The sequence below is a fragment of the Stomoxys calcitrans genome, chromosome 1, assembly GCF_963082655.1.
Source record: "Stomoxys calcitrans chromosome 1, idStoCalc2.1, whole genome shotgun sequence".
In the NCBI taxonomy this organism is placed as follows: Eukaryota; Metazoa; Arthropoda; class Insecta; order Diptera; family Muscidae; genus Stomoxys; species Stomoxys calcitrans.
In genome coordinates this window covers 175664708-175690611 of record NC_081552.1, presented here as the reverse complement: position 1 = coordinate 175690611, position 25904 = coordinate 175664708, and the positions used below count along the sequence as shown (strand labels likewise).

Below are 25904 nucleotides of genomic sequence, written 5' to 3'. Positions count from 1 at the left end.
CTGTCATATAAACCGATCTGGGATCTTATCTTTATCCTACTTGCCTGAAATTTTGTACGACGGATTCTCTCATGACCATCAACATACGTGTTTTTTTTATATGGTCTGAATCGGTCTATAGCCCGATACAGCTTCCATATAAATCGATCTATCTATTTTACTTCTTGAGCCCCCAAAGGGCGCAATTCTTATTCAAATTGGCTGACATTTTACACAGGTCTCCAACATATACTATAATTGTGGTCTAAACCGGACCATATCTTGATATCGCTCTAATAGCAGAGCAAATCTTTTCTTATATCCTGTTTTGCCTAAGAAGAGATGCCGGGAAAAGAACTCGACAAATGCGATCCATGGTGGAGGGTATATAAGATTCGGCCGGGCCGAACTTAGCACGCTTTTACTTGTTATATATAAGATTTGAACCGTATTTGGCATGGTTGTTGGAAGCCGTAAAAAAACACCGAATGCAAAATTTCAGTCCAATCGGACAAAAATTGTAGCTTGTAAGCACTCAAGAAGTCGGGAGATAGGTTTATATGGGAACTACATCATGATCTTGACCTATTCGGACCATACTTGATACAGTTGTGGGAAGTCATAATGGAACACCACATGCAAAATCAGCAAAGTCGGACAAAAATTGCGGCTTGTAAGGGTTCAAGAAGTCAAATTGGGAGATCGGTTTATATGGGAGCTATATCAGGTTATAGACCGATTTGTACCGTACTAAGCACAATTGTGGAAAGTCATTACAGAACACTACATGCAAAATTTCAGCCAAATTGGATAAAAATTACGTCTTCCAGGGGTTCAAGAAGTCAAACCTGTAAATCGGTTTATATGGGAGCTGTATCAGGTTAGAGACCGATTTGGACCGTACTTGGCACAGTTGTTGGAAGCTATAGAAGAAAACACCATGTGAAAAATGTCAGCCAAATCAGAAAAAAATGCGGCTTTCAGGGGCTAAAAAAGTCAATTTGATAGATCGGTTTATATGGGAGCTATATCGAAATCTGAACCGATATGGCCCATTTGCAATCTGATTATAACCGATATCAGATTATAAACCGATTCGGATCATACTTGGTGGATGTTGAAGACCATAATAGATGTCATTGTGCAAAATTCAGCCAAATCGGATAAGAATTGCGCTCTATAGGAGCTCAAGAGATAATATCGGGAGATAGGTTTATATGAAAGCTATATCAGACTATAGACCGATTCAGACCATATTTGGCATGCATGCTAAATGTCATTTGATTATAAATGGGCGATATTGGTCTATGTTTTGATATAGCTGACATATAAACCTATCTCCCGATATTATCTCTTGAGCTCCTATAGAGCGCAATTCTTATCCGATTTGGCTGAATTTTGCGCCTGTAGAGGGCGCAATTCGATCTAGGCATGTCCGTCCGTCTGTCGAAATCACGATAGCGCTTGAACGAATGTATGCACTTCAAATTTTGTACAGATTCTTCTTATTGATACAGATCATTGGGTATTGCAACTGAGCCATATCGGTTCAGATTTGGATACAGTGCCCATATAAGCCGATCTCCTTTTTGGACTCCTGAGAGCTACAATTGTTATTCGATTTGGTTGAAATTTTACACTGAGTGCTTTGTTTAAATTTCCACCATGCCAGGTACGATCCAATCAATCTATAACCTGATACGGCTACTATATGAACCGATCCTTCGAAAAGTCTCCTATAGCCCCAGAAGCTTCAATTTGTGGCTGATTTGGCAGAAATTTGGTACGAAAAAATACACATATGTCTTTAACTTAGTTGATTTGTGGAAATTATTTGTAGAACCCATTGTGGTGGGTTCTCAAGATTCGGCCTGGCCGAATGGTCAACTGTACTAAAGACTTAAACCAACACAACGCCATTGTCTTGATAACCTATGTCATCACCTCAAATATGTAGAACAAATCGGTCAGGAACCTGAAATAGCTCCCATATAAACCGATTTCCCGATTTGATTTTTTGAGAACCTGGAAGCCGCAAAATTTAACCGATTTGGCTGAAATTTTGCCATAGTGTTCTGTTACGACTTCCTACTACTGTGTCAAGTACGGCTTAAATCAGCCAAAGAACTTGATATAGCTCCCATATAAACCGATCTCCCGATTTGACTTTTTGAGCCCTTACAAGCTGCGATTTGTACCTGATTTGGCTGAGTTTTTGCACATAGTGTTCTGTTACGGTGCCTCCCAACGACGGTGCCAAGTTCGGTCCAAATCGGTCAAGATCATGATATAGTTCCCATATAAATAAATCTCCCGATTTGACTTCTCGAGCCCTTACAAGCCGCGAGTTTTATCTAATTTGGCTGAAGTTTTGCATATAGTGTTCTATTATGACTGCTCAACAACTGTGCCAAGTACGAAACAAATCGGTCTATAACCTGATATAGCTCCCATATAAACCGTTCTCCCGATTTGACTTCTTGGGTATAAGCCGAAATTTTTGTCCGATGTGCCTGCAATTTTGCATGCGGTGTTCTGTTACTACTTCCAACAACTGTGCCCAATACAGTTCAAATCAGTCTATAACGTGATATAGCTCTCTGTGAACCGGTCTCTCGGTCATCCTTGTTCGGTTCCTAGAATCAATAATTTTGCAGTTTTCAGAGAAATTTGATATGTAGAATAAAATTATGCTCTTCAACTAAATTTATTTTGTATGCATTTTTAGCAGAATCCTTGGTGGTGGGGTCCCAAGATTGGGCCGGCCTTTTACATATTCTTTTGGAACAAATAATGCATTATAATAAAAATGAACTTATATATCAACAACAGCTTATTGTTTTTTTTTTGCAGAGGGATTTGCGGAATTTCTTTCTTTACTCAATTGAATACATGTTGAAACCATCTGCATCAAATTGTTCGAAGGTTAATGTCCATCAAAAATTACGATTTAAAAGGCCACAGCATGGTTCAGTTACTGCAGTCCATTTTAATTTTCAATCTCAATGGTTGCATGAAGATGTTATTTTTTACGAGTACTGCTTTTGTCTTAGCAATGGTGATATATAAACCCAAATACATCGAAAACCAAGGAACAAAGAAACCAAATTAAGTTTCAAAACACGGGAACAAAAGATAGCGTATTAGCATTTTCTTGACGATTGTTGGTTGGCCAATGGCCATGTTACGGTAAAAGTAGTCAACGCTGTTGGTTCAGTGGCAGTGTCGAGAACACAGTAGTTGGACAGACATTACTGTGTCTGTGTTCAAAATTTCCAAAGGTAAACCATTACCCAAAAAGAGCAATTCAAAGTAAAAAAAGTCATGGATTTTTCGTTGGAAATGTTAAAGAAAAACAAATGGAACACTATAGCAAAATACAAATAAACAAAGAAACTCATCCTTTCTAAACTTCTCAGACACTGAGGCGGGTTTTAACTATGGTTGCTCTGACCAGACTGTTTTTCACTGGTCACTATGCTGCAAAGAGCATAAAAATACCACAACTTTTCAAGTATATGGGAAAAAAACAAATACCCGATTTATTGAAGTTGGGCACAACACTAAACCAGAGGTATGACGACCATTTTCATAGCTACAAAAGTCATTGCTTTGATAACAGCTATATATGATTAACAAGCTTACTATATGCTCGGTTTGTGTTTGCAATGTTCTTTAAAACTTCGCTTTGCACTTGTATCATAAGAGTAACTGAAGTCAATGGTTTAAGATACGTTTCACTCTCCTCTCGTTTTCAATTTAAAAACAGTTTTTTTATACCCTCCACCATAAGATGGGGGGTATACTAATTTCGTCATTCTGATTGTAACTACTCGAAATATTCGTCTTAGACCCCATAAAGTATATATATTCTTGATCGTCGTGAAATTTTTTGTCGATCTAGCCATGTCCGTCCGTCCGTCCGCCTGTCTGTCGAAAGCACGCTAACTTCCGAAGGAGTAAAGCTAGCCGTTTGAAATTTTGCACAAATACTTCTTATTAGTGTAGGTCAGTTGGTATTGTAAATGGGACATATGGGTCCATGTTTTGATATAGCTGCCATATAAACCGATCTTGGGTCTTGACTTCTTGAGCCACTAGCGTGCGCAATTCTTATCCGATTGGGATGAAATTTTGCACTACGTGTTTTGTTGTGATATCCAACAATTGTGCCAAGTATGGTTCAAATCGGTTCATAACCTGATATAGCTGCCATATAAACCGATCTGGGATCTTGACTTCTTGAGCCTCCAGAGGTCGCCATTATTATCTGATTTGCCTGAAATTTTGTACGATGGATTCTTTCATGACCATTAACATACGTGTTTGTTATGGTTTGAATCGATCTTGGGTCTTGACTTCTTGAGCCTCTAGAATTTTGGCACGTAGTATTTTGTTATTATATCCAACAACTGTGCCAAGTATGGTTCAAATCGGTTCATAACCTGATATAGCTGCCATATAAACCGATCTGGGATCTTGACTTCTTGAGCCTCCAGAGGTCGCAATTATTATCTTATTTGCCTGAAATTTTGTACGATGGATTCTTTCATGACCATTAACATACGTGTTTATTATGGTTTGAATCGGTCTATAGCCCGATACAGCTCCCATATAAATCGATCTCTCTATTTTACTTCTTGAGCCCACAAAGAGCGCAATTCTTATTCGAATTGGCTGACATTTTACACAGGTCTCCAACATAAATATAATTTAATTGTGGTCCAAACCGGACCATATCTTAATATCGCTCTAATAGCAGAGCGAATCTTTTCTTATATCCTTTTTTTTTGCCTAAGAAGAGATGCCGGGAAAAGAACTCGACAAATGCGGTCCATGGTGGAGGGTATATAAGATTCGGCCCGGCCGAACTTAGCACGCTTTTACTTGTTATTAATCCTACGTTATTGGAAGTTTTGCTACTCATATGTCTTACATATCATAGAAAATATGTAACTTGGTTTAATAATATATTGAATTGAAATACATCTCCTATTTGGGATATGCATATAAGCATGTATGTAAATAACGCAAAGAAATGAATTGTATTAGTCTTTTTTGTCATGTAATGATTAGATATTGTATTAAATTCTTAAAATTATAATTTTATTCATGTGCTTCATCTGTGCTTGTCATGAGATGAATGTTTATTAAAAATATGTTTCTTAGAATCTTTACAGTAGTCCCGTTTGGTTTTGTCTAGTTAAGGTATGCGACATATTTTTTTTTTTTTTTTGTCAGAAACGTTCTTAGTTCGGCTAGGCCGAATCCTATATAACCTCCACCATGGATCGCATTTGTCAAGTTGTTTGGACGGATTCTCTTTATAGGCAGAGACTAAACAAGTAAAAATGCATTAAGTTCGGCCGGGACGAACTTTGGATACCCACCACCTGGGGTGTATATGTAAACCCCCTTTCGTCAAAATCCGGTGAAAATTGGATATCTTGTGCACCCAAATATAAATCACTGTTGAATTTTGTATTTGAAATTTCAACAAAATCGGGTAATAAGTAAAGCTTTTATGAGCTTCAGACCCTTAATCAGCATATCGGTCTAGATGACAGCTATATCTAAATACAGTCCGATTTTTATCAAATTTGGGTCAGATGGTGGGTGGCTTAAAAATACTTACTGTTTCAAATTTCAGCGAAATCGGTTAAAAAAAAACTAGTAAAAAGGCGTTAAGTTCGGCCGGGATGAATTTTGGACACCCAACACGCTTTCATCAAAATCCAGTGGAAATTGCATATCTTACGTCCCATAGCAGTTATATCGAAATATAATCCGATTTGGACCAAATACTAATAGGTACAAGTCATTGTTCAATTGTGTATAACAAAAATATTGGTCTTTATAGTAGCTATATCTAAAAATAAACCGATCTGAACCATATACAACATGGATGTCGAAGAGCCTAACATAAGTCAATGTGTCGAATTTCAGTTAAATTGGACCATAAATGCGCCTTTTTTGGGGCCAAGACTTTAAATCGAGATATCGGTCTATATGGAAGCTATATCCAAATCTTGATCGATCTAGACCAAATTGCAGAAATATGTGGAGGGGCTTAACCTAACTCTCTGTCCCAAATTTCAGCAACATCGGACAATATATGCGCCTTTAATGGGCCCAAAACTTTAAATCGAGAGATCGGTCTATATGGCAGCTATATCAAAATCTAGGCCGATCTGGGCCAAATTATGGAGGCTGCCTAGGGGCCTAACACAACTCACTTTCCCAAATTTTGGCAAAATTGGATAACAAATGTAGCTTTTATTGGCCTAAGACCTTAAATCGGCCGATCGGTCTATAAGCGAGCTATATCAAGATGTAGTCCGATATAGCCCATCTTCGACATTAACCTGCTTATGGACAACCAAAAAGAATCTGTGCAAAGTTTCAGCTCAATATCTCTATTTTTTAAGACTGTAGCGTGATTTCAACAGACAGACGGACGGACATGTCTAGATCGTCTTAGACTTTTACGATGAATATATATACTTTATAGAATGGGTATTTCGGTGTGTTGCAAACGGAATGACATAATGAATATACACTCATCCTTCGGTGGTGGGTATAAAAACCTTTAATGGGCTTAGACCCTTTATCATCAGAAGGTATACAAATTATTATACCCATCACCAAAGGGTAGGGGTATAATTTTATACCTATCGCCATAGGATGGGGGTACACTAATTTAGTATTTTCCCTATATAGACCGATCTGCCGATTTAGGGTCTTAGGTCCATAAAAGCCACATTTATTATTCGATTTTGATAAATTGTGTTAAGCCAGTGAATTGTGTTAAGTCTCTCGAAATCCTTCTTCAATATGGCACGGTTATGACTTTTAACAGCTGTGCTAAGTATGGTTCAAATCGGTCCATAACCTGGAATAGCTGCCATATAGATCTGGGGCTCGACTTTTTGGGCCTCTGCAGGTAGCAATTCCTATCCGATTTGGCTGAAAATTTGCATAACGTGTTTTGTTGTAACTTCCAAAAATTGTGTTAAGAATGATTCAAATCGGTCCATAACCTGATAAAGCTGCCATATAAAGAGATAAGGGGTATTGACTTCTTGAGCCAATAGAGGGCGCAATTATTTTCCGATTCAGCTGAAATTTTGCATTAGGTGTTTAGATATGACTTTCAACAGCTGTCCTAAGTATGGTTCAAATCGGTTCATAACCTGGTATAGCTGCCATATAAACCGATCTGGGGCTTGACTTCTTGGGCCTCTACAGGGAGCAACTTCTATCCGATTTGGCTGAAATTTTGTACAACGGCTTCTTCTAAGGTCTAAAGAAGAGATTGGTTTATATGGGAGGTGTATTAGGCTATAAACCGATTCAGACCATATTCGACATTATGTGTCTGAATCGGTTTATAGCCTAATACATCTCCCATATTAACCTATCTCTTCATTAGACCCTTAAGGGCGCAATTCTTACTAGATTTGACTGAAATTTCACACAATGACTTCTACTATGGTCTCCAATATTAAATTCAATCCGAAATGAACCATAACTTAATATAGTTCTTTTATTCTTTGTTTGCCTAAAAAGAGATACCGGGAAAAGAGCTCGACAAATGCGATCCATTGTATATAAGATTCGGTCTGGCGGAACTTAGCACAATTTTACTTGTTTTCTATATTACACTCAAAATTTTAGAGTTTTTTTTTTCAACTATAACTATTTTTGTCGAACAAATAAATTAAGAGGCAACAATGCGACGGGCCAACATATTTTGTAAAATGGCGAGATTTTTATACCCACCTCGATAGGATGGTGGTATACTAATCTAGTCATTCCGTTTGTAACACCTTGAAATGTTCGTTTAAGACTCAATAAAGTATGCATATTCTCCATCTCGATGTTCTAAGTCGAGTTAGGCATGACCGTCTGTCGAAATCACGATAGCGGTCGAACGCGTAATGCTAGCCGCTTGAAATTTTCACAGATACTTACTACTGATGTTGGTCGTTGGGGACCGCAAATGGGCCGTATCAGTTCAGGTTTACATATAGCTCCTATATAAACTGATCTCCCGATTTGATTTCTTGAGCCCCTTGAAGTCGCAATTTTTGTCTGATTTGGCTGAAACTTGCACATAGTGTTCCGTTATGACTTCCAACAACTGTGCCAAGTACGATTCAAATCGGGCTATAACCTAATATAGCTCCGATATAAACCGATATCCCGATTTGATTTTTGAGCCCACACAAGCCGCAAGTTTTGTCCGATTTACTGAAATTTAGCATATGGCGTTCCATTTATCTTCCAAAAACTGTGCCAAGTACGGTCCAAATCATTCTGTAACCTGATATAGCTTCCATGTAAAAAGAACTCCCAATTTGACTTCTTGCGCCCTTCCAGCTGCAATTTTTGTCTGATTTTGCTGAAATTGAGGATGCAGTGTTTTGTTTTGACTTCCAACAACTGTGCTGCTCCACATCCGTCTATAACCTCATATATAGCTTCCATATAAACTGATCTCCCAATTTGTCTTCTTTAGTCCTTACAAGCCTCAATTTTTATCCGATTTGGCTGAAATTGAGCATGTAGTGTTTTGTTATGACTTCCAACAACTGGCCCAAGTACGGTCTAAATCGGTCTATAACCTGATAAAGCTCCCATGTAAACCGGTTTCTCGATCATCATTTTTCGGTTCCTAGAAGCTTTAATTTGTGGTAGTTTTACAGAAGTTTTGTATGTAGAATAAAATTATGCCCCTCAACTAAATTTATTTTACATAAGTTTTAAACAGAATCCATGATGGTGGGTTCCCAAGATTCGCCCCGGCCGAACTTACCACGCTTTTACTTGTTGAAAATATTTTTGAATTTTTTAATGTAACAGGATGTGCCGCCGTCGCTAAATATGTTTCACACCACTCTCTATTGATTCGTGCGGGCATACTTCATACCGCCGAGAACAGCAACAAAAATATGTTTACGCTTATTCGGTCAATTTTTCGAGCAGCTATTGGGGTTAGTTAAGTTTTTCCTGAATTAAATCCTAACTTTACAAATTTAATGGAAGACAAATAACATTGGGTCATATTTGTTACTGTGGGGCCTTATTTCGGGTCTCAAATGTATTTATTTTACAACAAAAACAATCTACTCCATTATTAAGATACTTTATTTGAACCCAAAATTCTCATGGGGATTTTGGGAGTGGAATGTCCCCGTAAAGATTTCGACTCCAATGTGCTAATAAAATTCGTCTTCCACTCCCAAATACCCTTCATTTGAATGATATATTGACGTGGTCGTGGTCAATGTTTTTGGTTTTGGTGGTGGATTGGGGTGGCCAGACGCTTTAGTCGGTATATATGTTCGGTTCAGGGGGAGTTTATGGGATGAGACGATACCCAAATACTTGGCTGTAAAACATTTATCAGATTCGAGCTCAACTTTCAAAAATCTTTCATTTGAACCCTTTATTGCCATATGTCCAGATCGGGAGGTTTTTGGGGGTGGGGCGGCTACCCAGGCACTTACACCTGAAAAAATATCACCATTCCACTTTACACTCAAAAACTCTTTATTCGAGCCGCATCTTGCTATTGTTTTAAGGGGAGTTTTGGGATTAGGCGTCCCCCAAACACTTGGCTGCAAAGTGGCTATCAAATTCGTTTTCTACACCTTTCATTTAAGATCCTTATTGCAATAGTCGGCTAATATGTCCGGGTTGGGGAGTGTTTAGGGCATGGGCCCTGGGAAATATCACCATCGTACTCTACACAGCATTTATCTATTTGGGAGGTGTCGGTCTCCAAGGCACTTGTTACCAAAAATTGATATCAAATTCAAGCTCTACTTTAAAGACTTCTCATTTAGGGGTGGGTGAGTCCCCCCAAACACTTTGCACCACATTTGGTTATCAAATTCGTTTTCAACTCTCAAATATATTTCATTTCAATTCAATATTGTCATGATTGTCTGTATATCCAATTGGAGGGCTTGGGGATAGGGTTTTTAGGTTACTTGAGAGTGCAAACAACATTTCGTTTGAATCGTTATAACCATTTTCAAAATCTGGCGTGTCCGAAAATGAGTGTAAGGGGATGATCCGGACTGAATGGCAGATCCGTAATATCGATGTCGTCGGCATAGGCGAGCAGCATGTTTTCTTTTGTAAATGGTTAACCATGCCAGCTCACATCTACATCTTGTATAATTTTTTCCGAGAGGATATTCAATAGATGACACAATAAGATGTTGCTCTTGAACGGCTCGAAGAGGTTCTCTCTTATATTAAATAAGGAACGTGTGCAAGCTAGCGTCACCCGGAAAGGCCAGGTAGAACGTATAGAGCTGTCGAAAGTGGCTTTTTAAATGACAAAAAGATAGTGGGTATCGATCTGTCTCCATTGGAACCCACCAACTCCTGATGCTTTATTGTTCGTCAGCCCAATTCTGACCTCATTTTGCATGGTGTATTCATTCTTCAAACCAAACCGCGTAGACCAGTGACATAAGTAGAAATACACCTCGTCGGCATGTCGTCACTGGTTTAAATAAGTCTGTTGTTAACATATCGGCTCCTGCTGCCTTGTTATTCTTCAGCTCTGTTACATTATATATCTTATCAAGAATCGGTTTTGGAATATCCTCGACATCGCATGCCAACAGCTGAGAAATATGTTATTTTCATAGGCTAAGCTCACCACCACCGGCCACTGGCCACCGTAGCGCAGATGTCCGCCTATGACGCTGAACGCCCAAGTTCGAATCCTGGCGAGACGATCAGAAAAAATGTTCAGCGGTGGTTTTCCCCTCCTAATGCTGGCAACATTTGTGAGGTATTTTGCCATGTCCATGTAAAACTTCTCTCCAAAGAGGTGTCGCACTGCGGCACGCCGTATCATTGAGCTTAAACTTGAATCGGGCTGCACTCATTGATATGTGCGAAGTTTGCCCCTGTTTTTTAGTGGAATGTTCATGGGCAAAATTTGCAATTTGCAAAGCTCCTGCGTGTATCTTTTGATTAAAATTAAAGCCAATGGTTTGATATTTCATACTTCGTAATATTTTTATATTTTATTCGGACCCCTGAAAAAGAAGATCTTGCTTCGCTCACACTCACGTCTTTCCATTTCTATTTTCTTCTTAAGGTATAGAACTGTTTTCTGGACGAAGGCCTTAAAATTTTAAAATTTTTGTTTGTTTCTCCTTCGAGACGAGCACAATGATCGAAGATTGTTTCTTTGCAAATGGAAAAGGAAAGCCAGAGATTACAAAACACACCAACCACTAGGGGACGCGTTTCATAATTTGGTTTAGAATTACTCATCAGCCATATAAGGTGTGAAGGCTTCAAGGGCCGTACGTTGGTGTGTTGTACTTATACCAAAATTATTGCGAAAACGGCTTCTATGATTTAAATGCCACATTAACCACGCTCGACAACCCTATCTAAAAGCTGTACTTTTCCCCATGCACCTGTTTCTGTGTAATGGCAGATTTTTTGTCTATTTTCTTTTCCACCGACACTTTTGCTTTACCGTTGGACTTACTGCAGGCTAGATTAGTATGCCGCATTCTTTACTTTAGGGGCATTTCAATACTTCAGGTCGTACGGCAGATTCCTTGGGAGGCTTTTAATACCCAAGTACTGATTACGCGGCATTTCCATGTACGTTGAGTTTCCCACTTCCATCTTCGGTGCAGTGCCAACTCGTATGTTTCTTACTACGCTTAGGCAGTTGCAAACCATCGCTGCAAACAAGGTAATAATCCAAATCAATATTCGCTCTTCGAATCGATCCTACGTTTAACCCGCTAGATGAATGCCTTCCATCGGGCCTAGTGTATATCACGATGTTGAAATCTGGTGCTGCTAACTACCATGTTTATACCCTACACCACCACTTTGGTACAGGGTATTATAAATTTGTGTATTTCTTTGCCACGCTAAGAAGGAGAAGAGCTAGAGCCATTGATAAGTATACCGATCGACATTAGGGGAGTCTGTTTTTCTATTCTTTCGTTCCTTGTTATTTTATTGACATTACTAATACCAAATACCATTTCGATTACAAAATTCTTGTATATTCGGTTGGGGATTAAAATCTTACATATACTGAAGTAGAAAGCAAGCTCTTTGTGGCAGTATAACGAAATTACTACCTAACCGAAGTTAACCAAACCCGTTGCTCGTTTTCAGTATGCATGCGATATATGAGATTTTTACATCTCCCCGAAGTTCATATTTCGTGTTATTTGTTATGAATACAATACAAGATAAGTCCCATTGAGATTTCATTGGTATAGCATCATTCATGGTAAGTAAAGCGTGTTAAGTACGGCCGTGCCGAATCTTATATATCCTACACCATGGATCGCATTTGTCAAGTTCTTTGCCCGACAGCTCTTTATAGGCAAACAAAGGATAATGGATAAAATTTGCTATGCTATTGAAGCAAAATTTCAGCCAAATTGGATAATAACTGCACCCTCTTGAGGTTCATGGAGTATAATCGGGAGATCTAATTTTATGGGAACTATATGAGGTTATGAACCGATTTGGACCATACTTGGGATAGTTGTTGGAAGTTGAAACAAGACACTTCATTCAAATTTTCAGCCAAATCGGTTAATAATTGCGCCCTCTAGCGGCTGAAGAAGTCAAGATCAGAGATTGGTTTATATGGGAGCTATATCAGGTTTGGAACCGATTTCGACCATAGATTAGACTAGGTTAGGTTGAAAGGAGGCTGCAGATATTAATCCACCCCATGCCACTATGGACATACACCTAAGCCAGCAATCGGTTTTTGTGCTCTCTAAAGAAGTCAAGAACCAGGATCAGTTTATATGATAGCTGTATTAAAACATGAACCCATATAGCCCATTTACAATCCCAACTGACCTACACTAATAGGAAGTATTCGTACAAAATTTCAAGCACCTGGCTATATTCTTTCGAAAGTAAGCGTGCTTTCGACAGACGGACGGACACTGCTAAATCGACTAAGAATGACAAGACGATCAAGAATAAATATACTTTACTTGGGTCTCACATCAATATTTCCATGTGTTACAAACTGAATGACGAAGTTAGTATACCACACATCCTATGCTATGGTGGATGTTATAAAAACTGTATGAAGGATGAGACGCATACGCCAGCACACCACTATAATAAATAGACCCGGGAAAATCTTTGTTTATCATTTTATTCATCTCGTGTTCCTTTTTCATGAAATTGAACAGGAATGAACCTTGGTGACGCAAAGGTGAGGCAAGCGGCGAATTAGCTTATCGTTCTAGTCTCCAAATATTTAACTCATATCACATTGCTTTAGGGTTTTTATTCAGGCTGGTGTCAGCTGTGGACAATTTATTCCTTTGCACATGCCATTGTCTGTATCTACTAGTAAAGGAGCAAGTAGAAATAACATTCGAGCTTTGCTCATAAGTTGTTAAAATTTCTTCTTTGTTTTATGACACTTGTGGTTTCGACAAAACCAACATAAAAGCCGACAAATTGCTTATTAAAGAAACAGAAGAAGAATTGGTAAAAGTTTTTTACCCGTATACACAGGAGAGCTAGTTTCCCAGATTCAATGAATAGCAAAGAAACAGAAAAAGTGGCATTATGTCTATGAACAGCGCGTGTCCTTCATTCCTCACTATATTGAAATTCATAAAGCAAAACGGTAGCTTATAATTAAAGAAGTTAACACAAAATATATATTGTACTTTCCTAATACATATGTACATATAATAGCGGGTATTTTGCCACATTTTTAAGACAGATATCAAAGGGTTTTTGCTGGAACCAGGCATCCAGAGCACCTCTCCACGCTCCGCTCCCCCTCCTTTATATGTATAATGAATATTTATTTTTTTGCAATTCTTATACTCACCACCATAGGATAGAGGGTATATTCATATGGTCATTCAGTTTGCAACACATCGAAATATCCATTTCCGACCCTACAAAGTATATATTTCTCGTCGTAAAATTCTAAGACGATTTAACGATGTCCGGGTGTCTGTCCATCTGTCCGTCCGTGTGTCCGTCAGTTTTAATCACTCTGCGGTCTTTAAAAATTTAGGTGTTGTGTTAAAATTTTGCACAAACTCGTTTTTCTTCTATACCCAGGATAAGTTCCTGAATGGACCAAATCGAACTACATTTGGATACACATATATCCATATAGACCGATTTGCCGATGGAAGGGCTTTAATCTATAATTGTTACAATTATTATCCGATTTTTCCAAAAGTTTGAATCAGTGATTTGTTCAGATCAGACCATATTTAGTAAAAGCTGTCATATTGACCAATCTGCTGAATTTTGAAATAGTGATTTGATTAAAGCCTCCCGATATCCGACTCAAATATGGTTCAGATCGATCTATATTCAGATATACCTGCCATATAGAGCGATCTGCCGATTAAGGGTTTTGAGTAGAGCTGGCAAAATATCGATGGCACTATCAATATTTAATTTTTGACTGAATATCGATTGATTTCTCTCATGACTTCCAACATACTTTTTTCACCTTGGTTTGATTTGGTCAATGAATTGATATTGCTTCTCTATAAATAAATATAAATAAATCGATCTATATAAATAAATCGATCTCCTAATTTTTACTTCTCATTTTCGTTTGATATATAGGTGATGGGATATTAACGATAGTATCGATACTATCGATATTTATTATTAAAACTATCGAATGTTGCGTTTATCGAAAGTTTGCCAGCTCTAGTCTTGAGCTCCTAAAAGCTGCGTTTATAAACCGACTAGCTGACCCGGTCCCGCTCCCCTGCGCCTTATTTTACTCTATATGGAACAAAAGTTTCCTTGGAATATTTATTTTCGACAATTAAAAATCTTTTAGTGAAATACCATGCTAACTTGACTAACAGATACTCATTTTCGTTTGATATATAGGTGATGGGATATTAACGATAGTATCGATACTATCGATATTTATTATTAAAACTATCGAATGTTGCGTTTATCGAAATTTTGCCAGCTCTAGTCTTGAGCTCCTAAAAGCTGCGTTTATAAACCGACTAGCTGACCCGGTCCCGCTCCCCTGCGCCTTCTTTTACTCTATATGGAACAAAAGTTTCCTTGGAATATTTATTTTCGACAATTAAAAATCTTTTAGTGAAATATCATGCAAACTTGACTAACAGTTTATAAATATATAAGTGCGTTTATCTGAATCCCATATGATCTTTATTGGTCTACGAATTTAAGTTTCGATGTAAGGTGTACTCCATTCTTAAAATACTTCATTACAGCCCGATATTCTCATGATGTCTGATTTAGTGGTATTTTCAGGGGAGTGGTGGCCCCCAGATACTTGGCCCTAAAATATCAGCATCGTGCGCTTCTCTCAAATACCATTTATTTAAACCCCATATTGCCATTGGCTTAAGAGGAGTTTACAGGTTGAGGCGTCTCTCAAACACATGGCCCCAAAATAGGTTATCAAATTTGTTTCCTAATCTCAAATATCTTTCATTTGAGCCACATATTGGCATGGTCGAAAATTTTTTCCCTTTGGGGTTGTTTTGGGAAAGGGGTGATGCCTTAATTACATGGTCCTACATTTGGATATCAAATTCGTATTCTACTCCCAAATACCTTTATTTGAACACCATATTGTGATGGTCACTAAATATTGCTGTTTGTGGGGTATTTTGGGAAAGGGGTTGACCCCCAGAAAATTGGTCCCGAAAATGGGTATTCTTGCCTACCCCCAATACCTTTCATTTAAGCTCCACATTGACATGGTCGGCAAATATGGCCGATTTAGGGGTGTTTTTGGGATTGGGGTGGTCTCCCAAACACTAAGCCCAGAAAATATATCAGCAACGAGCTCTATATCATTTATGTAAATCCTATATTACCTATATTATCCTATATTACCATTGCCCTCAAAATTGCATATCAAATTCGTTTTCTAATCCCATTTCAATTCCTTATTGCAAAAGTCAGCAAAATGTCCGGTTTGGGGTATTGGCCCTAAAAACTATGAACATTTAGTTCCACTCTCGTTAAGACCCAAATTGTCTTGGTGAGCAAGTACGTCCTATTTGGGAGTTGTTATTGTGGCGGGACGTCCGCTAAACAGTTGGTCCCTAATGTTGATATCAGTTATGTGGTCTACTCCCAAATACCTTTAATTTGGGCCCCATATTTCCATAGTCGGCAAACATGACCGGTTTGGGGGGTGTTTTGGGGGATGGGCGGCCACTCATTGAGTTGGCCTTGAAAATATATATCGGATTTGTGTTCCACTTTAAAACCCCTCTTATTTGAGCCTCATATTGCAATGGTCAGCAAATAGTTCCTATTTGGGTAGTGTTATGGGGGTGAGGTGGCCCCGTAGACACTTTTCCCGAATATTGATATCAAATTCGTGCTTTACTTCCAAAGACCTTTCATTTGAGCCCCTTATTGCTAAAGTCGTAAAACCCCCTAAGTACCCCATCCGAAATTTGGATACCAAATTTTTATTTTTAGGGTACTATATGAGAGCGCACAAAATTTCGCTTAAATCGCACTACCCATCTTCGAGATCTGGCGTTTCTGAAAATTTGGGTATCAGATATCAAAAAATGTAGTACCCTATTTTCACCACCGGGTCATTATGCACCATCTGTGAAAATTTCAAGAAAATCGGTATCTGAAAATTTGGGTATCAGATATCAAAAAATGTAGTACCCTATTTTCACCACCGGGTCATTATGCATCATCTGTGAAAATTTCAAGAAAATCGGTTTAGCCGTTTCTGAGTCTATAAGAAACACACAAACATACAAACAAACAAACCTGCAAACAAACAAACTTACAAACTTACAAACAAATTCAAATTGATTTTTATATATAAGATATCGCTTAAATTTGAAACAGTAAGTTGTTTTAAGCCTTCCCTCATCACACCTAAATATGGTTCGGATCGGACAATATTTAGACATAGCTGCCATCTAGACCGATGTGCCGATTGTGGGTCTTAAGCCCAAAAAAGCCGCCATTATTACCCAATTTTGCTAAAATTTTAACCCGTGAGTTGATTAAAGCCTCCCGACATCCGATTCAGTTGTGGTTCAGATCGGCCTAATTTAGATATAGCTGCCATATAGACCGATGTGCTGATTTAGGGTCATAAGATTACGAAAATCGCAATTATTATCCGACTTCGCTAAAATTTAAAATAGCGATCTGCCGATTAAGAGTCTTGAATCCATAAAAGCTGCATTTATACTCCGATTTTGCTGAAACTTGATATTTTAAGTTGTTTTAAACCTTCCATCGCACCTAAATATGGTTCAGATCGGACTATATTTAGATATAGCTGCCATATAGACCGTTCTGTAGATTTAGGGTCTTAAGGCCAGAATTTGTCAATTTGTTTGCAATATCTATCAATATTCAACTGCGTTTATGTGTGTTCTTGATCGACGTCTATATCAGATTATATCCTTGTAAAGCTCCCATGGTTACCGATCTCCCGATTTTACTTCTTAAACCCATAGCTGGCGCAATTCTTATCCGATTTAGATGGCATTTTGCATATCGGATTCTGTTAAGACCTTATCAAGTATAGTATGCATCGGGCCATAACCTGATATTGCTCATTTATAAACTGATCTCTCGATCGGACACTATATAGCGCAATTCTAATCGGATTTGACTGAAATTTTGAATAATGATTTTTCCTATAACCTCAAACATCCATGGCATGTACGGCCTGACTCCGTCTCTAACCTTTTATTGCTCTCATATAAACCGATCATCGTATATAGTTATTAGACATATACCGGAGTGACCCGATGAAGTCTTTCATCGGCAAGGGCTGCAGCCTCCAAGTACAACTCACTGCTACAACAACAACAACATGTTCCGATTTGGACCAAATAGTAATAAGAACAAGTCATTGTTAAATTGTGTATAACAAAATATTAATCCTTTTATGGCCCCAAAACCTTAAATCGAGAGATCGGTCTGTATGGCAGCTATATCGAAATCTGGACCGATCTGAGCCAAATTGAAGAAGAATGCCGAAGAACCCAACACAACCCACTGTCCCAAATTTCGGCGACATCGGACAATAAATTCGCTTTTTATGGGCCCAAAACCTTAAATCGAGAGATTGGTCTATATGCCAGCTATATGCAAATCTTGATCGATCTAGGCCAAATTGCAGAAACATGTCGATGGGTTAATTTAACTCACTGTCCTAAATTTCGGCGACATCGGACGCATTTATTGTCCTTTTCTGGCCAAAAACCTTAAATGGAGAGACCGGTCTATATGGCAGCCATATTCATATCTAGACCGATCTGGACCAAATTAAAGGAGGATGTCGAAGGTCCTAACACAACTTACTGTCCCAAATTTCGGCGATATCGGACAATAAATGCGCCTTTTATGGGCTCAAAACCTTAAATCGAGAGATCGGTTTATATGGTAGCTATAGCCAAATCCGAACCGATCTGTGCCATATTGCAGAAGTTTGTCGAAGGGCTTAACTTAACTCACTGTCCCAAATTTTGGCGACATCGGACAATAAGTGCGCCTTTCATGAACCCAAAACCTTAATCGAGAGATCGGTCTATATGACAGCTATATCCAAATCAGGACCGATCTAGGTAAAATTTAAGACAGATGTCAAGTGGCCTAACACAACTCACTGTCCCAAGTTTCGGCGACATCGGATAATAAATGTGGCTTTTATGGGCCTAAGACCCTAAATCGGCTGATCGGACTATATGGGGGTTAAATCAAGACATAGTCTGATATAGCCCATTTTCGAACTTAGCCTGCCTATGGACAAAAACAGAATCTGCGAAGTTTCAGTCAATATCTCTATGTTTAAAGCCTATAGCGTGATATCAAAACACAGACGGACGGACAAACGGACGGACAGACCGACATGGCTAGATCGTCTTAGACTTTTACGCTGATCAAGATTATATATACTTTATAGGGTCGAAAATGGATATTTCGATGTGTTGCCAACGGAATGACAAAATTTATATACCCCGATCATGCGGTGGTGGGTAAAACGGAATTAAAAACAAGTAAAAGCGTGCTAAGTTCGGCCGGGCCGAATCTTATATACCCTCCACCATGGATCGCATTTGTCGAGTTCTTTTCCCGGCATCTCTTCTTAGGCAAAAAAGGATATAAGAAAAGAGTTGCTCTGCTATTAAAACGATATCAAGATATGGTCCGGTTCGGACCACAATTAAATTATATGTTGGAGACCTGTGTAAAATTTCAGCCAATTCGTATAAGAATTGCGCCCATTGGGGCTCACGAAGTAAAATAGAGAGAACGATTTATATGGGATCTGTATCGGGCTATAGACCGATTCAGACCATAATAAACACGTTTGTTGATGGTCATGAGAGGATCCGTCGTACAAAATTTCAGGCATATCGGATAATAATTGCGACTTCTAGGGGTCAAGAAGTCAAGATCCCAGATCGGTTTATATGGCAGCTATATCAGGTTATGAACCGATTTGAACCTTATTTGACACAGTTGTTGAAAGTAAAAATAAAATACGTCATGCAAAATTTCAGCCAAATCGGATAGGAATTGCGCCCTCTAGAAGCTCAAGAAGTCAAATCCCCAGATCTGTTTATATGACAGCTATATCAGGTTATGGACCGATTTCAGCCATACTTGGCACAGTTGCTATGTATCATAACAAAACACGTCGTGTAAAATTTTATCCCAATCGGATAAGAATTACGCACTCTAGAGGCTCAAGAAGTCAAGACCCAAGATCGGTTTATATGGCAACTATATCAGGTTATGGACCGATTTAAACCATACTTGGCACAGTTGTTATATATAATAACAAAACACGTCGTGCAAAATTTCATTTCAATCGGATAAGAATTGCGCACTCTAGAGGCTCAAGAAGTCAAGACCCAAGATCGGTTTATATGGCAGCTATATCAGGTTATAGACCGATTTGAAGCATACTTGGCACAGTTGTTGAATGTCATAACAAAACACGTCGTGCAAAATTTCATTCAGATCGGATAAGAATTGCGCACTATAGAGGCTCAAGAAGTCAAGACCCAAGATCGGTTTATATGGCAGCTATATCAGGTTATAGACCGATTTGAACCATACTTGGCACAGTTGTTGAATATCATAAAAAAACACGCCGTACAAAATTTCATTCCAATCGGATAAGAATTGCGCACTCTAGAGGCTCAAGAAGTCAAGACCCAAAATCGGTTTATATGGCAGCTATATCAAAACATGGACCGATATGGTCCATTTACAATACCAACCGACCTACACTAATAAGAAGTATTTGTACAAAATTTCAAGCGGCTAGCTTTACTCCTTCGGAAGTTAGCGTGCTTTCGACAGACAGACGGACGGAAGGACGGACGGACGGACGGACGGACATGGCTAGATCGACATTAAATGTCACGACGATCAAGAATATATATACTTTATGGGGTCTCAGACGAATATTTCGAGTAGTTACAAACAGAATGACTAAATTAGTATACCCCCCATCTTATGGTGGAGGGTAAATAATACATGAAAGCCGATCAAAACAGAATTGGACAGCAATAAAAGGTCTTTGGTAGTAGAGTACACTTTTTATCCTCAAATTGGGATAGACACAGGATGACCTGCGAAACTTTAAAAATGTGGTAACCAAAGTGGTAGCTTCGAAATGCGATTTTGAATGTAGATAACCAATACAAAACAAGTAAAAGCGTGCTAAGTTCGGCCGGGCCGAATCTTATATACCCTCCACCATGGATCGCATTTGTCGAGTTCTTTTCCCGGAAGAAGTAAAATAGAGAGATCGATTTATATGGGAACTGTATCGGGCTATATACCGATTCAGACCATAATAAACACGTATGTTAATGGTCATGAGAGAATCCGTCGTACAAAATTTCAGGCAAATCGGATAATAATTGCGACCTCTAGAGGCTCAAGAAGTCAAGACCCAAGATCGGTTTATATGACAGCTATATAAGGTTATGGATCGATTTGAACCGTACTTGGCACAGTTGTTGGATATCGCAACAAAACACGTCGGGCGAAATTTCATTCCAATCGGATAAGAATTGCGCACTCTAGAGGCTCAAGAAGTCAAAACCCCAGATCGGTTTATATGGCAGCTATATCAGGTTATGAACCGATTTGAACCATACTTAGCACAGTTATTGGATATAATAACAAAACACGTCGTGCAAAATTTCATTCCAATCGGATAAGAATTGCGCACTCTAGAGGCTCAAGAAGTCAAGACCCAAGATCGGTTTATATGGCAGCTATATCAGGTTATGGACCGATTTAAACCATACTTGGCACAGTTGTTGAATATAATAACAAAACACGTCGTGCAAGATTTCATTCCAATCGGATAAGAATTGCGCACTCTAGAGGCTCAAGAAGTCAAGACCCCAGATCGGTTTATATGGCAGCTATATCAGGTTATGAACCGATTTGAACCATACTTGGCACAGTTGTTGGATATCATAACAAAACACGTCGTGCAAAATTTCATTCCAATCGGATAAGAATTGCGCACTCTAGAGGCTCAAGAAGTCAAGACCCTAGATCGGTTTATATGGCAGCTATATCAGGTTATTAACCGATTTGAACTATACTTGGCGCAGTTGTTGGATACCATAACAAAACACGCCGTGCAAAATTTCATTCCAATCGGATAGGAATTGCGCACTCTAGAGGCTCAAGAAGTCAAGACCCAAGATCGGTTTATATGGCAGCAATATCAAAACATGGACCGATATGGCCCATTTACAATACCAACCGACCTACACTAATAAGAAGTATTTGTGCAAAATTTCAAGTGGCTAGCTTTACTCCTTCGGAAGTTAGCGTGCTTTCGACAGACAGACAGACGGACGGACGGACGGACAGACGGACGGACATGGCTAGATCGACATAAAATTTCACGACGATCAAGAATTTATATACTTTATGGGGTCTAAGACGAATATTTCGAGTAGTTACAATCAGAATGACGAAATTAGTATACCCCCATCTTATGGTGAAGGGTATAAAAAAGAATTAGCGTGGATCTGCACGATACCAGGAGCCCTGAATATCTTGATAGCCACCTTCATTACTAGCCCTGAATATCTTGATAGCCACCTTCAAAATGCTTGACATTATGTGGTTCAAACAATGTGCTGATATTATTTCAGGGTCCACCACCTAAACTCCCTTCAAACCGGCCTTCAACGTTATGGCCATAAGAGACTCAAATGATAGGTATTTGATAGTAGAAAACGAATTTGGTATCCAATTTTGAGGCCAAGTGATTGGGGGACGTCTCACCCTATAAATTCCCCCTAAAACAATGGCAATTGGGGCTCAAATAAAATAAATTTGAGAGTAGAGCACAATCCTAAGGCTAAGTGCGTGGGTGGCCGCCCCAACCTACATACACCTCCAACCGGACGTATTTGTGCATTGTGGCAAAAAGGTGTTCAAATCTGATGCTGTTTTATGGTCAAGTGGCGGCCAAATGACCGGTCCCGAATGTAAAAAAAAAAATGTTTAACGAACTTGCCTCTCAATAAGTCCATTGTAGCACCGTCTTCTTGAAACCACATGTCATGCAAGTCAAGCTCTTGCATTTTGGGCAAAAAAAATTGGATATCATCTCACGGTAGCGCTCACGATTCACAGTTACGTTACGATTCACATCATATTTGAAGAAGTTCGGTCCATTGAAGCCACCAGCCCATAAACCGCACCAAACTGTGAATTTTTATACCCACCACCATAGGATGGTGGTATACTAATCTAGTCATTCCGTTTGTAACACCTCGAAATATTCGTCTAAGACCCCATAAAGTACATATATTCTTCATCGTCTCGACATTCTGAGTCGATCTAGCCATGTCCGTCCGTCCGTCTATCTGTCGAAATCACGATAGCGTAAAACTAGCTGCTTGAAATTTTGCACAGATACTTATTATTGGTGCATGTCATTGGGGATTGCAAATGTGCCGTATCGGTTCAGATTTAAACCGATCTCCCGATTTGACTTCCTGAATCTTTACAAGCCGTTGTGTCAAGTACGGTACAAATCAGTCTCTAACATGATATAGCTCCCATATAAACCGATCTCCTGATATGACTTCTTGAGCCCTTACAAGCCGCAATTTGGCATGTGGTGTTCTGTTACGACTTCCAACAACTGGTCTCTCGCTTATCCTTGTTCGGTTCCTAAAACCTTTAACTTTTACTGGTTTGACAGATTTTTGGTATGTAGAATAAAATTATACCCTTCAACTAAATTTATTTTGTATAAATATTTAGCATAGTCCAGGGTGGTGGGTTCCCAAGATTCGGCCCGACCGAACTTAGCACGCTTTTACTTGTTCTGGATGCATTGCTAGCTCTTGCAATGCTTCTGTTTGATCTTCACTCCAAAATCGACAATTCTGCTTATTTACGTACCCACTGAGCCAAAAATGTGATTCGACGTAAAGTGGAAGAAGCGCACGATTAACTTTCGGAACAGAGCACTCATTTTGATAATAAAAATCAATAATTTGCAAGCGTTGTTCATTTGTAAGACGATTCGTGGTTTAATTATAGACCAAATTGAAGATGTTTGACTTGCGTGAGCTGTTTAAACCAGTGTTGCCAAAAAGATAATAGCTTGGTTTGTTCCGAATGGATTCAAAAACGGACAAATTGGTTTTTATGAATTTTCGCAGATAGTAGAGTGTAGCCTCCCGGTAAAAATAATGAACTTCATTTTGTAATATCCACGAGGGGGGGCGGACTCTCCCCGACAATTTTCAAAAACGCCAGGTCTAGGAGATGGTACATCGATTTAAGTTAAATTTTGTATGCCACCCTATGGTAACCCAAAAGCCCTAATATGGTATCGAACTTTGAGGTCAGATAACCCAAAACCCACCCAGAGGGACATGTTTACCGATTAGGACAATATGTGTATAAAATAAAAGTATTAAAGAGTAGAGTACGAACTTAATATAAAAATTTAACCTCACGTTTCGGAGGACCTCCCCATCCCCAAAATTTACATGTTACTGATTAGGCAATATGGGTATCAAATGAAAGGTACTTGAGAGTAGAATACGAAACTTATATAAACTTTGGGGGGCAATTCCATCCCCAAAATCAGCCCCAAACGAACAGGCTGATCGTGACAATATGGAATTCAACATAAAGTACTTGAGAGTACATAAGTACATATATAAAGGTTAGGGATCTATTACTAGGCTGGTTGCCACACTGCAAAATTATGCACCAAATGGACATGTACATCGAATGGGACAAGATGGGACTCGAATGAGAGAAGAATGCTTAATTTTAGATCTATTCCCGGGAAGTCGCCCACCTCAAAGTTATGCCCCAAATAGACATGTATACCAAACGTGACTATATGGGATGTAATGAAAAGTATTGAGAGTTAAATACGAATATAAAAACTTTTGAAATTTGGACCATGTCAAAAGGGGGCCGCAAACACTTATGGGTGTAGGTTAGGTAAGGTTAGGTTGAAAAGAGGGTGCAGATATTAATCCGCCCCATGACACTATGGACATACACCTAAGCCAGTAATCGGCTTGTTGTGCGTTCTAAAATCTATAAAGTAACCTCTAAAAAGACAATTTTAAGTTAGGAATTCCGTGCTACTTACTAAATCCTTAATTGTTTTCAATTCCACTCCCCTAAGCCCTAAGTTGGTTCTTGTCTGATATTTTGTATCCACCTAAGTACTGGTATCTGTCGTACGCGAAAGCCGGGTAATGACAAAGGAATCGCTCCAACATCTCATCATCTTCCCCGCATGCCCTACACATGCTATCACTTGCCGCACCGATTTTACATAAGTGATCTCTTAGTCCTACTTTTTCCCGTTATGATACCAATAGCTATACTGATCTCCTTCTTGCTTCCTTTTAGTAATAGCTTCGTCTTCTCACGATCTGGATCCCCCATAGGATTTTCGCCGTCCTACCGAACGTTTCGCTGTTCCACAATGTTGTATGCGCATTCGTCTCCCACACCCTTAACTCGGACTGCGTCGACCCGAAAGGCTTCGGGTTAACCAAGTTTATTGACGGTAGTCCTCTGCCCTTCATCGCCAAATCGTCTGCCCTTTCATTTCCCCTTACTCCGTTATGGCCCGGCACCCAAACGATGCGGATTTTCCCATTCTCAGAGAAGGCGTTAATCTCCTTTTAACACTGCAAGACTGTTTGTGACCTTACCGTCCTGGTTGTTATTCCCCTTATGACAATTTTACTTTTTACTTACTTAAGGTGTAGCGAAGCACACCGGTCCAGCTAGTAATAGACTAAAATTAGTATACACTTCATCCAATTTCGGTTTATATAAAAATATATTGCTAAGAGGGAAAAAAAAGGAAAAGTTTAGGTTTTCACTGCCTCTTCTCTTATAAGAGCGAATATTTTCCGCATTTGATGAGAACTGTGTATTTTGTGCAATGATGTTAAATATCTTGTTATTTAACCTTTAATAAGGCAGCAATTTTGGAGTCAAAATTCAATTTGTGCCCCCTTCACGAACATTGCTATAAAGAGTAATCCCCTAAAAATAGCTTTGCACATGAATCAATTTAAATCCATTGATAATGGAAGAGTTCCGCTCATTTGCCCAATGGGATGTTTGTGGTTTAAACAAAAAACATGTGTATGTACTCGAATATATAGAACACAAGCCAAACATTTTTTATGTGCGTAATTTTTTTTTGTATGTTCTTTCAAATTAATTCAAAGAAAACATCTTTACTTATTCATCCTGTTTATCAATTTCATTCAAACCCCAATGGTTTCGACAAGCAGCTTGTAAACAACTTGTTTTTCTTTCTCCAACGTTGATTGGGGATTTTGCCATAAAATGACTTATTT

The 25904-nt window shown here is 38.9% G+C and overlaps 1 protein-coding gene across 1 annotated transcript in view; it reads left to right on the top strand.

Annotated features, from left to right (window-relative positions):
• LOC106091107 (G-protein coupled receptor dmsr-1-like) overlaps nucleotides 1-25904 on the top strand; it is a 203309-nt gene that overhangs the window by 145593 nt on the left and 31812 nt on the right. The gene's annotated exons all lie outside the window — the stretch shown is intronic.